The sequence below is a fragment of the Ursus americanus genome, chromosome 7 (genome assembly GCF_024610735.1).
Source record: "Ursus americanus isolate L20-20 chromosome 7, mUrsAme1.1.p, whole genome shotgun sequence".
Lineage (NCBI taxonomy): Eukaryota > Metazoa > Chordata > Mammalia > Carnivora > Ursidae > Ursus > Ursus americanus.
The window spans coordinates 54,967,972-54,984,408 of record NC_142133.1 but is presented as its reverse complement, the minus strand read 5'-3'; positions in this window follow the sequence as shown (position 1 = coordinate 54,984,408).

Sequence of the window (16,437 nt, the reverse complement as noted above, 5' to 3'; positions counted from 1 at the left end):
CTTTCAAAAGCTATAGATTCTCAAGCCCCATCTTATATATAATGAATTAAATTGTGTGTGTGTGTGTGTGTGTGTGTGTGTGTGTGTGTGTGTGTGTGTAAGTGTTTGGTGAGGGCATGGTGGGTTAGAGGGATGTGAAAAGAAGCTTTTTCCTAAAACCCTTGCAGTCTACAAAAACGGTCTGTAAAATATAGAGCCCCTGATCAGTGTGCCTGGCACCTAGTATATATAGCTTACTTCGTGGTTCTTTGCTCAACACAGGATCCTGAGGTTTCTCACTTTTCTGTGACTGTGACTCAAATTCATGAGGGATAATTGTGTATTCTTAGACTGGATAGCAAGCCCAGCTCAGTGCCATACCGTTCTCCTACAGAGCTCTCCTGCTCGCGTTCTTGGAATTGTGTCCTGCTGGGTCTCTAGTAGCCTGCTCTATACATCATAGACTTGTCAATGGGGATCCTTCATTTTACTCTGTTGTCTTTCTATATAAGAGTTTAGGAGGCCTACAATAGGCCCGATGACTCAGTGTATTTTTTAAAATGATTTTATCCATCTATTTGATAGAGCGCGAGGACAAGCAGGGGGAGCAGGAGGCAGAGGGAGAAGCAGACTCCCCACTGAGCAGGGAGCCCGATGCACGGCTCAATCCCAGGACCCTAGGATCATGACCTGAGCCGAAGGCAGACACTTAACCATCTGAGCCACCCAGGCGCCCCTGACTCCGTGTATTTTAATGCATATTCAGCACGTGCTTTGCTAAATAAATGTGATATAGCAAATTGACTATTTACTATTTCTACTGTATAGTGGAAAAGATAATGTCCAACTAAAAATGTCCCACGGAAGAAAATAACTTTTTTCCTGATGAACCCCCTAAAGCATAATTTTAGCATTTGGTGTCAGGAGTTACTCAGAAAATACAAGTCAAACTTTTCTAAAGAAGGAATTTTATTCCTTTGTAAATCTAGTGGAAAATTAATCATACAAAATAGGATGGTGCCAAGAAAGCATTTGCAAGAGCGCAGATGCATGAGTATGAAACATTACATTTTCCAGGCAGTGCGATTCCTTATCGGAGCAGACTCCTTCGTGACTACGATGATTATTACTCAACAGTGATGGGTGACAGAAGCTCATTTTCCCATGTTTTCATCATTTCTTGAGAACTGACTGTGGACAGGGGGAAATGCCCTCTTGCTGTGCAGTGCACATTGCACAGAAAATGGGATGTTTGCGGGTCTCTCCTCCCTGTTTCAGGGCAGTGCCTATATAGACCGAACCCAGTATTGAGAGATTTGGCATCCTGCATTCCAGCTATCCGTCTAATGAAGTAAATTATCACATTGATTAGAATGTTTTGGTGCCTTGTGATGAGAGGAAGGAACAAAAGCTCAAAAGGCTTTGTCTGCTTCAGACTGTTTAGGGTGGACTAAATTTATATGGTGCCCTCGAAGCTCTGTTCTGGAGCAGGGCCAGATGTGGCCCAGCTCCAGCCCCAGCCGTTAGTGTGACAGTCACTCAAGCTACAGCTTTTCAGTGGCTTACACCCTGAAACCACCACCACGGCTTGTCTCCCTAGGAGATCTGTTCAACTGTTATCTTCTAAGATGTACTGAATTTTAATATATATGGTATTTTTAATTATCACAAATTGTCTCTTGTTCCATAGTGTTCCTTTTTTTTTTAATTTTTTTTTTTTTAGAGATTTTATTTATTTATTTGACAGAGATAAAGACAGCCAGCGAGAGAGGGAACACAAGCAGAGGGAGTGGGAGAGGAAGAAGCAGGCTCCCAGCGGAGGAGCCTGACGTGGGGCTTGATCCCACAACGCCGGGATCACGCCCTGAGCCAAAGGCAGACGCCCAACCGCTGTGCCGCCGAGGCGCCCCTGTTTTTTTTAAATTAAATTCAATTAGCCGACATAATACATCATTAGTTTCAGATGTAGTGTTCAGTAATTCATTAGGTGCATATAACACCCAGTGCTCATCAGATCCTTAATGCCCATCACCCAGTTACCCCATCCCTCCCACCCACCTCCCTTTCCACCACCCTCAGTTTGTTTCCCAGAGTCCCGAGTTTCTCATGGTTTGTCTCCCTCTCTGGTGTCTTTCCATTCCATTTTCTCCCCTTTCCCCATGATTCTCTGTACTATTTCTTATATTCCGCATTTGAGTGAAACCATAAAATTGTCTTTCTCTGATTGAATTATTTCACTTAGCATAATACCCTCCAGTTCCATCCGTGTCAGTGTAAATGATCAGTATTCATCCTTTCTAATGGGTGAGTTAATATTCCATTGTATATATGAACCACATCTTTATCCTATCTGTGCAAGGATGTCTTGGCTCCTTCCACAGTTTGACTATTGTAGACATTGCTGCTATGAATACTGGGGTCTAGGTGCCCCTTCTTTTCACTACATCTGTATCTTTGGGGTAAATTCTTTTTATTCTTTAAGGTGCCTAATTCTTCTTAATTTAAAAAATATTTACCTTTCTGAAATATTCCATTGAGATCAATTCACAATTTGGTTCACCATACATTTTAAAAACCGTATCAAATTTTATTGCTCATTGCCTTTACCATTGTGGTGTTTTTTGTTTGTTTGTTTTTTAGCTTTGAGATCTAGTTGATACATAAGATGAAGATGGACAGCGTGTTGATTTGACACACTTACATATTGCAGAATGATTACCACCAGAGCAGTAGTTAACCCCTCCATCACATCATATCTTTCCCATCTCTTTTTTTGTGGTAAGAACATTTAAGATCTAATCTCTTGGCAATTTTCAAATTTGTAATACAGCACAATATATACAATATAAATAATCACACTGTGCACTAGATCTCCAGAATGTATTCACCTTACATCTGGAAGTTCGTACCCTTTGACCAAAATATCCCCATTTCCCCCAGCCCATGGTAACCACCATTCTACTGTTTCTGTGAGTTTGACTTTTTTAGATTCCACATGTGAGACCCTACAGTATTTGTCTTTCTGACCTTTTTTACTAGCCTAATGCCCTCAAGGTCCATCCATCTTGTAAACACCAGGATTTTCTTTTTCATGCCTGAAGGATACTCCATTTTATAGATCTAATACCCTTTCTGTAACCATTCATCTGTTCGTAATGTTGTTTGCATATCTTGGCTATTGTGAATAATGCTGCTATGAACATGGAGTGCAGATATCTTCCCAGGAAACTGTTTTCATTTATTTTGGACACACACACACACGCACACACACACACACAAGAGTGGAATTGCTAGATCATATGGTAGTTTTAGGTTTTCGAGGAATGGACATACTATTTTCTGTAATGGCTGTACCAATTTACATTCCTACCAACAGTGCATAAAGGGCCCCTTTTCTCCGCATCCTTGCAAAAATGTTATCTCTTGTCTTTAGGATGATAGCTGTCCTAAAAGATATGAGGTGATCTCTCATTGTGGTTCTGATTTGCATTTCCCTCATGATTAATGATTTTGAGTACCTTTTTATATACTTGTTGGCCATTTGTATGTCTTCTTTGGAAAAACATCTATTCCGGTCCTCTGCCCATTTTACAATTGGATTGTTTTGTTTGTGATTTTGCTATTCTGTTTACATATTTTGGATATTAGATATATGACCAGTAAATATTTTTCTCCCACTATGCAGGTTGCCTTCCATTTTTGTAGATTCTTTTGCTGTTGAAAAGCTTTTTAGTTTGTTGCAGTCCCACTTACTAATTTTTGCTTTTGTTTCTTGTGATTTTGGTGTCCTATCCAAAGAACAATTGTCAGCTTCAAGGAGTGGTTTCCCAATGTTTTGTTCTAGGAGTCTTATGGTTTCAGGTCTTATGTTTAAGTCTTTAATCCCTTTCAAGTTAATTTTTGAGAGAGGTATGAGGTAGAGGTCCAATTTCAGTCTTTTTGTGGTTGTCAGCTTTCCCAGCACCATTTATTGAAGATCCCATCCTTTTGACATTGAGTGTTTTTGGATCCCTTGTCAAATATTAGTTGACTGTATATGTGAGGGTTCCATTGGACTGTGTGTCTATTTTTTTATTCCCCTGCGTATGGTACCGTACTGTTTTTTACCATAGCTTTGTAGTGTAGGTTGCAATCAGGACATGTGATCCCTCCAGCTTTGATCTTTCTTAGGATTGCTTTGGCTATTTAGGGTTTTTTGTTTCCTTTCAAATTTTTGAATTTTTTCTATTTCTATGAAAAATTCCATTGGAATTTATAGGAATTGCATTAAATTTATAGATGGCTTTGGGTAGTATGGACATATTAACAATATTCTCATGATCCATAGACATAGGATAGCTTTCATTTGTTTCCTCTTCAATTTCTTTTCCCCCAAATCTTGTAGTTTCCAGGGTACAGGTCTTTTGTCTCTTTGATTTAAATTTACTCCTATGTTGTTTTGTTTTGTTTTTTTGATATTGTGAATGGGATTGTTTCTTTTTCAGATATTTTGTTAGAGTAGAAAAATGCTACTGATTTCTACATGTTGATTTTTGTATTCAACTTTACTGAATTTATTGGTTCTAACAGTTTCTTTTTGCGATGGAGTCTTTGTCATTTTATATATAAAAGACTATATGGGGATTAAGGAGTGCACTTATGGTGATGAGCACTAGGTGGTATATGGAAGTGTTGAATCACTAAATTGTGCACCTGAAACTAATATTACACTGTATGTTAGCTAAATGGAATTTAATAAAAACTTAAATAGATTATACTATCTGCAAGCAAAGACAATTTTACTACCATTCATATTTGGATTCTTTTTGTTTCTCTTGTCTGCTCTGGCTAGGACTTCCAAGCCTATTTGAATAATTGTGGCTAGAATGGGCACCCTTGTCTTGGTCCTGATTTTAGAGGGAAAGTTTGCAGCCTTATACCATTGAGGGTGATGTTAGCTATGGGTTTCTCATATATGGCCTTTATTATACTGAGGTATATTCCTTCTATACTGAATTTGTTGAGTTCTTATCACGAAAGGTTGTATTTTGTCAAATGCTTTTTCTGCATCTACTGAGATCATATGTTTTTAATCTGTTATTCTATTAATATGGTGTATCACATTTATTGATATGCATATGTCGAATTGTCCTTGTATCCCAAGGATAAATCCCTCTTTTTTTTTTTTTTTAAGATTTTATTTATTTATTTGACAGAGAGAGACAGCGAGAGAGGGAACACAAGCGGTGGGAATGGGAGAGGAAGAAGCAGGCTCCAAGTGGAGGAGCCCGATGCAGGGCTCGATCCCAGGACTCTGGGATCACGCCCTGAGCCAAAGGCAGACGCTTAATGACTGAGCCACCCAGGCACCCCCCAAGGATAAATCCCTCTTGATCATTATGTATGATTTTTTCCCCAATGTGTTGTTGATTTTGGTCTGCTAATATTTTGTTGGGAATTTTTGCGTCTATATTCGTCAGGAATACTGGCCTATAGTTTTCTTGTAGTGTTCTTATATGGCCTTGGTATCAGGGTAATGGTGGCCTCCTAAAATGAGTTTGGGCATTATTCTCTCCAATTGTTTTTGAAGAGTTTCAGAAGGATTGGTGTTAATTCTTTAAATGTTTGGTAGAATTCACCAGCGAAGCCATCTGTTCTTGGACCTTCTTTGGGAAGTTTTTAACTACTGATTCACTCTCCTTACTCATTATTGGTCTGTTGAGATTTTTTATTTCTTTCAGTTTTGTTAGGCTATCTATTTCTAGGAATTGATCCATTTCTTCTAGGTTATACAATTTGTTGGCAATATAGTGTTCATAGTAGTCTTTTAAGATCCTTTGTATTTGTGCGATATCAGTTGAAATGCCTCTTTCGTTTGATTTTTGTCATCTTAGTCCTGTTAAACATTGGTCAATTTTATTTTTTCTAGAAAGCAGTTCTTAGTTTCATTGATCTGTGCTATTTTTCTGGTCTCATTTCCTCATCTTTTTTTCCCCTTCTGTTAACTTCGGGCTTAGTTTTCTTGTTTTTCTTGTTCCTTGAGGTGTGAATGTTGGTTGTTTATGTGAAATATTTCTTTCTTTCTTTCTTTCTTTCTTTCTTTCTTTCTTTCTTTCTTTCTTTCTTTCTTTCTTGATTTGCAAACTTTTTTTCCCATCTGAAGATTTATTTAATTTAAATTCAATTAGCTAACATATAGTACATCATTAGCTTCAGATGTAGTGTTCAATAATTCATCAGTTGCTTATAGCACCCAGTGCTCATCACATCACGTGCCCTCCTTAATGCCCATCACCCAGTTGCCCCTTCCCCCATCCACCTCCCCTTCCTCAACCCTCAGTTTGTTTCCCAGAGTCAAGAGTCTCTCATGGTTTGTCTCCCTCTGATTTCTTCCCCTTCAGTTTTCTCTCCCTTCCCCTATGATCCTCTGCACTATTTCTTATATTCTACATATGAGTGAAATCATATGATAATTGTCTTTCTCTGATTGAATTATTTCATTTAGCATAATACCCTCCAGTACCATCCATGTTGAAATTTATTTTAAATGTAGAATTTATCACTGTAAGCTTTCCTCTTAGAACTGCTTTTGAATTTCTCATAGCTTTTGATATGCTGTGTTTCTTTTTTCCATTTTTTCAAGACGTTCAATGCCCATTTTTGAATGCTGCTTTAACCCATTGTTTCAGGAGCATGTTGTTTCATTTCCATGTGTTTGTCAATTTTCCAGCTTTCCTCCTGTTACTGATATCTAGTTTCATGTTATTATGGTGGGGAAAATATTTGTATTGATGTGATTTCAACTGTAAATTTGGTAAGATTTGCTTTGTGACATGTCATATGAACTATCCTAGAAAATGTTTTATATGTACTTGAAGAATGTATATTCCGCAGCTGTTGGATAGAATGTTCTGTGCATGTCTTTTAGGTCCATTTCATCTAAGGTATGGTTCAAGTCCAAAATTTTTTTGTTGGATCGGTCATCCAAACAGAAAACCATTGTTGAAAATTGATATTCAAGTCCCCATACTATTATTGTATTGTCTCTTTCTCCCTTCAGATTTTACCATTTAATATATTTTGGTGCTCTGATATTGGGTGAATATATATTTATGATCCATCTTCTCAAAGAATTGGCCCCTATATCATTATATAATGACTTTGTCTCCTATCACTTTTGACTTTAAGTCTTTTTTGTCATATATAACTATCCCTGCTCTCTTTTGTGTGTCCTTAAAGTTAAAACGAGTGTCTTGTAAGCAACATATATAGTTCAATCCTTTTTATTCTTATTTTTAATCCATTCAGCCACTCTGTTTTGTGTGTGTGTAGGGGGGAGGTGATGGTGATGATGGAATTCAATCCATTTATATTCAGAGTATTGATGGGTAAGGACTTATTAATACCATTTTCTAGCTGTTTTGTAATTGCTTTGTTCATTTTTCTTGCTGCCTTGCTTTGTAAATTGATTATTATTTTAATGGTATGTTTTGATATCCTTTTTACGTTTTGCGAATCTACTGCAGGTTTTTGCTTTGTAGTTACTACGAGGCTTACATAAAACATAAGTCTATATACTTTTACCAGCGTGTTGTGTATTTTCATGTTACTAATTAGTGTTCTCTTACCCACTCCAATGCATCCAAACTTTTTTTTGCTACAACAGGGTGCTGGAACTTCTCTGGAAACCTCCTCTGGACGTCCACAGAGCTCTTTCATCCATGGGTGAGTGTCTAAGACCATGTTTTCTAAGGGCTCCTGGACTGTGGCTGAGATTGCTAGAACTGGTTTATGGGCTTCTGCTAGGTCTATACCTTAGGCTGAGGTCTGTCTGCCTGTTACCTGATTTGTGGGTGGGTGAGACAACTCCTAGGTCCCTTGGCATTTGATACCAGATCTCACGGCTCCTTCAAAGGTTCTTTTGTCCATGGATGGATGTTGAATTTGTGTGTGTTAGGGGGAGGGGGCTGTGGTGGGTGTGGGCAAAAATGAGAAACAGATTATGTTGCCATGATGCTGATATCCCTGCAAGCACCTCATTCTTGGAATGTTTTCAAAACTCTTACTCTTAGAGCATAATGACAGATAGTTCTTTTCAAATATTCTCTCCTTCATATATTTTGTGTATATGTTCCTGTTTTGGTCTATCTTCATTTTAGAAGTATTTCCTACACATCTGGTGATCTTGGGCTGTGCATTTTTTAGTAGGTATTGAAATGCTCTTTGGAAAGTCTCATGAGCATGGGACTTGCTGACTTTTGAGATTGAATTTCACTGGAAAGTGCTGGATGCAAAATTCAGTATATGTGGGTCTATTGAGTTAGTTTTTCCTAGGGAGAATTCTCCAGTCTCCTGGCTGAGGAGCATATGCCTGGCTGCTTTGAGTTTGGGGACATAAGATGGGAAAAGAACTGGAGATTTCACATTCAGCATGTGGGTTTTTACTGAATTCCCATGACTTCAGAGCCACATGGTACCTCCAGGGAATTCCTATGTCTAAGGAATTTGGCCTGTCTTTTGAAATGAGTTCATTGCAATATTAGTGGAGTTGGGAAGAAGTAAAGATAAATGTGTGTTTAAGTTATGTTTATTTGGAACCCCAAGGTTGATAGTGATTTATGGAAAATTCATTTATATTCAATACAATTTCTGTAAGAGGACTTGAGATACAAGGAGTATGTACAGTTTGAGTAACAACTGATCAACTAGTGACTCTCTGGCACCAAAGAACTTTAAAGTAGTTAAGGATTAGGACTCAGCGAGCTGAATGGCTTCTGAGACCTCTGGCCAGGGATATGAGACAATGGGTTTTCAAAATATACTAAGGATATAATTTGGGATATAAAAGAATTTGAGAACACTGCCCCTCTCTTTGTGATATGCAAGATCTTGGGCTTATTTTAATCTGCATTGTCTCTACATTAGCTTGTCTTCAGCTTTGCAAAGATTGACCTTAGAGTTGCTAAGGCAATACTTTATACTTGCTAAAACTCTTTCACATACATTTGCCCTTCCACATTTTTTTAGTTGTAAAAGATTAATGTGTAATTTACATGTAACAATAGTAAAACTTTACAAATATCAAATTGGTTATATATCAAAGCCCTTATATGACAGTCCCTAACAGTGTGGTGGGTAGAAGTTGAAAAAAATCTTATTTTAGAGTTTCATAACGATCACCTACGAAACCAGAGGTTCATTATCATTCTTTATTCTGGGATCATCATCCCTCATCCCATGGAACTTTAAACTCAGAGCAAAGTTTCCTTTCTGGACTGCAAAGGGGTTGAGACTTCTTGGTCCCAAAGACTAAACGGTTTGACTTTATAAGTACATCTTTACAGCAGACAGAATTGCATCTCAGAGGACTGTTTTTAGAACATGTGTCTTTCCTCTGTATAGATTTGGATATCCCTGCAACAATGTAGTCTTGCCTTTGCTCTGGATGAGTTCATGTGCATTTGCTTAAGCTACCGCTGATAGGAGAATAGAATATAAGACCTGACTGGAAAACATGGGTAGATATGATCTTCACCTTATGTGGCCCGAGTCTGATGCAGCTCAACATGAGAGAGATTGTTGAGGCCCCAAATCTTACACTGAAGAGTGAATATCCAGACCTGGGAGTTAATCTACATGAACTGTTGTGTCTTTTGGGGCTCACTGTTGGTTTGCAAACTGGCCGCCTTATGTGGAGGGCAAGGAGAGGCCAAAGAAAGGGGCAAACTACTCTAGTTAACAAGTGGCAATTTTAATAAGCAAGGAACCTTTCTTACAAGGCTTGTCTTGGGTGGCCACGAGACAAGTACATCTCCAATACCTGGCTGCCAAATCTTAAAAGTGTATATAGAGGTCCCAACTGGGTTCTCAGTCACATATTACCGTCCAGATGATCTCAACACATTATTTCAAGGGTATGTCCTTGAGGAAGCTTCTAATGGCAAGGCAAGCTGAATGCATGTTCCAAGGACAGGGAAAGGGATGAGGAGCCTCTGATTGCCTGGGTCCAGTTGTATGTCAACTGGCGGTCACATCTTCTTGATGACTTCCCCCAACACTCATTCTAAAGGTCATTGAGCAAAACCTTATCATGGGAATTTTACCTTGAAGAGGAGAGGCAGTCTCAGATCATGGAATGAGCCCTGGGAAGTAAGGAATAAACTCCTTTTATTTTTCTATGTCTTGAGATTAAGAACTCATTTCACTGAAAACCAGGATGTGTTCAAGGACCTTCTGCTAGGAACTATATGTGGTGTTCATAAGCTGGTTCCTGAAACATGGTCTAGATGGGAGAGCTACAGGTATGGATCTCTTGAAGTTAGTGTGGGTCTTGTAGGTTATGAGAGCCCCATATATAAAAATGGTTTCAATTTTACTGCCTCATTTCCTTTGCTTTGATCTATTATCCCCCAAACAGCAATAAAATCTGGTTGACCTGATCTCTGCTGTAACTGAACTTGAAGAAGCATTATACCCCGGCTTTAGACAAAGCAGTCTAAGGGAGAGGAGTGGTTAAAACAACAACAAAAACCATAACCCCTGAGGAGGTGGCAGGAGGTCATATATGCAAGCATTGGTCCACATAAGAGACCAGGAGCCGGGTGTCTGGCTCAGGTATCAGGTGATAAGATGGATTTGAAGGGCATGCAAACATTTCCCAAGGAGTCCAGAATACTTGGGATGGAAATTTGATAAAGACTAAAGTTATCCAGACAGATGGGATAAGGATCTCAGATATTGTAATTTGGGGATGAGGAATTCATGAGAGAGATGGACCCACACTGGTTACACTGATAAAACAATTACTTTCTAGTTTTTGCTTTTATAGGAAAATGTGCTCTATTCTTTTGATGTCCTCCTGGACCCTAATTGAGCAGCAGATGTAAATTATAATTCTTAATGACTTCCTTTCCCTTCTCCTTTTAAGGAGACCCAGACAAATGTGTTGGTTTTCTTCTCCTTTTGTGTTTAGTCTGATCCCACTTGTATATCTGCTCACCAAACTCAAATCCTCTGCACATGGTTCTAAGTTCTCTAGCACCTTTTGAAGAAGCTGCTGCTGCTTCTCCTGCCCACCCCTGTCTCTTGAACAGGTACTCTACCACCTCTCCTTGAACTTTGCTGTTAGCCTCGACAAAAAAAGATATTAAAATGTTCCCTGTGTTATCTCTACTTTCCCTAATTCTTAAATTTGAAAGGCTCTCCAGGAAGCCCCCACAACCTCTGCCAACGTTGTGACTTTAATCAGTCCATGCCCACATGTATGTGTTACATCTCCAGTCACTGGTCATTACCATTGTGTGTGTCAGTGTCTTTACTTTGCTCAGGGCTTTTACCGCCCACGCTTCATCTCTGGGCTTAGGGAAGTAAAAAGAAGCCCATCTTTCACACAAGGTCTAAGAACCCCAGCCAAATCACTCCATTTCCTTTTTGTGGGTATAAACCTTCTTTGAAATTTTTCACTATAATTTTCCTGTTTTTTTTTTTCTTTTTGATCTTTTTTTTTTTTTTGATTGTCAAGTATCTAGTTCCTAGAGTAATGCCTAGTATACAGTAGGTGCTTAACAAATGTTTGGGGGAATGAATAAATCTAAAATGAGCCAAAACTTGGTTTCAATTCTAAATTCTCAAAGGAGGTGGGCTTGCCTATCTTTAAGATCTCAGAATAGATCCGGATTCCCTGGTACCCTCATTCTTTCTAGTTGCATTCTATGTTCTCCAGTCCTCAAGAGTACCATGCTGTCTCTAAAGTGTCCACCGTGCTCTTCAAAGCCTGCCTCTTTGCCCTGTGGGCGTGAATAGTCCTTGGGCCATCGCTCTATGCCAGGCATGGTATAGTTGTTTCATAGGTAACTCTGTAATTTAATTGCTGTCATAAACTTGAGATAGTTGATAATATTCTTATCTTATAAATGAGGAAACAGAGGTACAGAGACCAAGGTTCCACCTCTGGGAATCTTGTCAGGACTAGGATTTGAACGTAAATAAAGAGTCCATGTTCTTCACAGCTGTGCTCTCCTCTCTCCCTGACCCAGGTTCCAGAACACCCTTGCTTTCTTCCCTCTTCTTCAGGAAGCATTAGGAAAACTATGATTTATGCAATGAGCAAACACTCATGAATAATTTGTGGTTTTGTTTTTAATATTTAGGATGCAGTGTTGGAATCCTAAACATTTTGGTGCTTTTCGTGACTATGGTCTAATGAGTTTACTGTTTTATAGTATACGTTTATAAACCTTACGGTGTTATAACAATTTCTTATTTAAAAGATCATTTTTATAAAAGCTGTTGCATTGATGTGTCCTCTCTTCCATTCCTGCCACACCCCATCACCCCTGCTTTTATTTAGCACCTGTTAAGAGTCTGGCACTCTGTTAGACACTGGGATTACAAAGATTCTCAAATACATCTGTTCATCTCTTGCCAGTTTAAATTTCCTCAGTGTCTTCTCATTTTCTTAGGATAAATTGTGAAAACCAAAGCCTGACTTTAAAAACCCTACATGATTTGGCTCCTGTGTCCCTCCCTTGTCATTTTTCTCCTCTTCACCCCATTTCCCATTTTAATCTCTTTTTCTCTACTTCCAACCCCCCAGTAAGTGAACTCTCCTGAATGTCTTTCAGTGATTTTACCCTCTCTAGGTTTAACATGTCATTCTTCTGTCTGGAATGCTATCCTCCCCATTTGCCTAAAACTTGATTTTTCGTTTTTGGCTAAACTCCCTGCAGGAAGGTTTTCTGAGCCCCAGAGTCTGGGTAAGAGGCCCCTTCTCACCACTTCTGCATACTTTGTGCTTCCCTGCTTGTAAACAGACAAGGGTTTGCTTTCTTTTTCCTCACCATTTTGTGGCCTCAGCATAATGCCATTCCTGATAGAGATATGGCAGGGCAATGGCCAGAGGCATGAAAGGGAGACGGGCTCTTTGGGAAAAGGCAAGTATGTTTTGTTGTTGTTGCTGTTGTTGTTTAACTTTGGCTGCCTTTAGAAACAGGAAAGCATCACATTTTCTTCCAAGTAACAGTGTTTGCTTCATCTGTTTTGCTATAGTTTTGTTTTTTGTTTTTTTTCTGGAAGGATTGCAATTCACCCCTTATTGCTTTCTTCTTTGCACTCAAAGTATACTAAAATCCTTTAGAAAGTAGAAAGCATTGGTAACAGGAAACCTCTTATTTTTGGCAAAACTCAGTACTTTATCACACATTTTGGAAACTTCTTGCCAACTTCAAAATCCTTTTGTTGAAAGTTTTGTGTTCCCTGAAAGAAACAGGGAGCTTCCCTCGAATCCTTTGGATTAGTTATGGGGCAAGTAAAGACACTCCTGAGGTTTCTGTGTATGTGGATGGAGGTTCCAGCTGTTCTCGAAACCACCAGCTGAACATAGTCTTGGCCTTGATCGTTAGGGGCAGGATGGGGATGGGGTTCTTGCAGCAATGATTATCTCCTCCAAGCATTGCTTCTTTGGCAGGAGAGAGGGAACCATTTTTCTTCCCCTCTTTGCAACTGACCAAAACACATTTGATTTGACTTTATGAAAAACGCAACAATAATCATTTCCTTGGGCCATTCATCTTACATGTTCAATTTCTGGGCATCACAGGAATGCTCTCTATGTACACCATGGAGGGTAAGACATGAACTCTGTTGGGCGTTTTGTTTAATTGTAAAACTTAAACTTCCTATATGCTTTAGTTAGGAGCTTACATTCAACTTAAAAATATTTTTTAAGTCTGTCACTTCTCATGACTCAGCTGTTAGAATTCTGGGCTGGGGTGAGAATTCCAAATGGTGTAGCAAGGAAATGGTACAGTAATAAGAAGAGGAAATACTGCATTGTGACTGTTAAATGTCATCTGCTTAACATTTGGTCTGGTTTATGCTTATAGAAGGATACAGGTGGAGCTATAGAAGAAGAAAGAGCCAATCAGAAGTATAATTTCTCTCCTCACTTTTTCCACTGTGATTCCCTAGAACTCCAACTTTGATTTTTGCCTGCCTTTTCCTCCACCAAATCCAGGAGTGGGGTGGGGCATCTGTTCTCCCTGCTCCCCTTGTCAACTACTGCTCACACTTAACTTGGGGATGGACCTGCTGCTACCCCTTCAGAGCTGCTGCTTCTCCTACTTCCTGCCACCAGTTACTGCAGTTACTACAGTCACACTGAACCTAAAGGATATGGCTCCTCTCCACGCGAATCTGCCCAATAATGAAGCCAAAAGAGAAAAAACAGGGCTCAGAGCTAAAGAGATGGTCGTGATTATATTGTTTGGACCCCCAGATCCAGCCATGTCTGAAGCCAGCACTACCTTTTAGACTATTCTGTTTATACTAGTTTTAATGGCATTTTGACAGCCTTTAAATCTTGGCTAATAAAGGTCCCAATACATTGTTCCAGTGCTGTGGTCATTAAAAACCCTGACTCCTTTCCTAGAAGCTAATGTATGCTTATCTCTTGATCGTCCCAGCTGGGCCCACAGCCATGGTGGCAGCAACACAAGTCTATGTTTTCACCTCTAAGCTCTGCTGTTTTTCTGCTGGCTTCATTATTGGGCACATTCCATGTGGCATCCATGAAGACCACTAGACTGCTATCCCCAGCAGAGAGAAAGCATTTGTAGAATTGGTAGGAAGATCTTGGAGGAGAATCCTGACTGGCTTGGCTCCAATCAGAGACTAATCCCCGCAGCAATCATGATACTTAGGGGAAAGGAAGCTTTTGACAGGTCAGGCCTAATTTCATGGCCATCATTTGGGGTGAAGATGGGGCCAGTGCCATGAGAACAGGAAAGATGTACTCTAAGGCTGATAAAGAAAGGAATTATGGGACTATCCATTTGGATAAGCAAGGGCTACTCCTTGCCTTGATCTTGGCATAGGACCAGGTCCCTGGAGGAAATACATGAAGACTACCTTGTTTTGGGGAAGAGTGGGTTGTGTCTTCCCATCTCTTGGATGGAAAGCCTTGATGTCTGTCCCACAAATCTCTTCCCCCTGGTATGAATACCATAGCTGTGCCTGCCAATTATTTTAGGTCTTATCCTGGTTTTGCCAGGAATCAGAGCCTGAGGCAAAGACTTACATGCTACTTCTTTATTAGGGAGTACAATTCCAGGGAACAGGAGGAAAGGAAAACTGAAATGAGTCAGGAAAGGAGGGAAAGCCAATACAAAGGTGCATTATTAAACCAGCTACCACTTGGTGTTAAGAGCACATGAGAGCTCAGTCTTGCAGCATCACCTTCTGAGATTGTGTGAATGACCAGTTTGCAAGAGGTCTGTCCAAGGGAGAAAGTAGCTGATGGATAAATTCTTCTTCCTATCTGCCCTTGGTCAAAAGTTAACTTCCTGGTGTTAATTTCTCCGAACTTCTTGAATATTGCACATGTGGGCTCTGCAGTGTGTCCCATGTCAGTATCAACAAGAAATGCTTGGCAGGAGGCAAGAAGTACTTGGTGCAGGTATGAGAAGAGGTGTTACATTTTGCTGCTATACTACAAATGGTGTCCTCTTGGGGAGGGAGGTGTGGTCACAGTGGTTCCAATACCGTAATGACCAGCGGCAAACTCTGAAAAGGCTTGGACAAGGGTTTTTTTTGGTTTTGTTTTTTTAAAGGGGTCTTTAAAAATAAGTATTTCTTGATATAAGTTAAACTCTATACCCAGCGTGGGGCTTGAACTCATGACCCCAAGATCAAGAGTTGCATATTCTACCGACTGAGCCCCCCAGGTGCCCTGACAAAGGGGTTAATGAAACAAACTATAGTTGTTGCTGTTATAGCTAGTCAGTCACTAGGCCCTAAGATTTATCATCTTGCTCCATCTCTTCAAGATTTTCCTCACCTGTGGCCTACACTTCAGTGGTTATGGAATTCTATGTCTTATTAATGTCAGGTTGTGATCGCTTCAGTTGTCTGTTTATTGTTCTTAATGAGCAGAGAAGCACTAAGCGATGTTCCAGGGAATCTTCTGCTTCTAGACTTGCTGTTTCCTTCATCCATTGTGTCACAGCTCCCCTAGCTCCCCATGGCAGTCAGGATCAAACCACTCCTACCAGTAGAATGATTTTTTTTTCTGGTGGCATGAGGAAGCATTGACCTTTGGTATTACAGTGAGCAGTTCCCTGGAACCCTTATGTGCACCATCCCCCCATGGAAAAATCTGTTTCTCATTCTGCTCACCACATTTCCACCCCCCACTCAGAATTGGAAAATAGGATAAGAAACACACATTCCCTAGTGAGTCATCAAGAATGATAAGGGCCAATCCTCTCTCATTCCTTGGTTTCTGAACCTCCATATTCTAAGTGTTGAGGACATAATACTTATTCCTTAGATACACATACTATGTTCTACAGAAGAGAGTCCCAACTCCATAATGGTGGTCTTCAACCTGATACCTTAGCTGAGCCTTTAACAGGCTAATCACTGTTTTGTTAGGTTGGCTGTTTTGGGAGGGTAATGAGCAATTGACCATATGGTCATGTA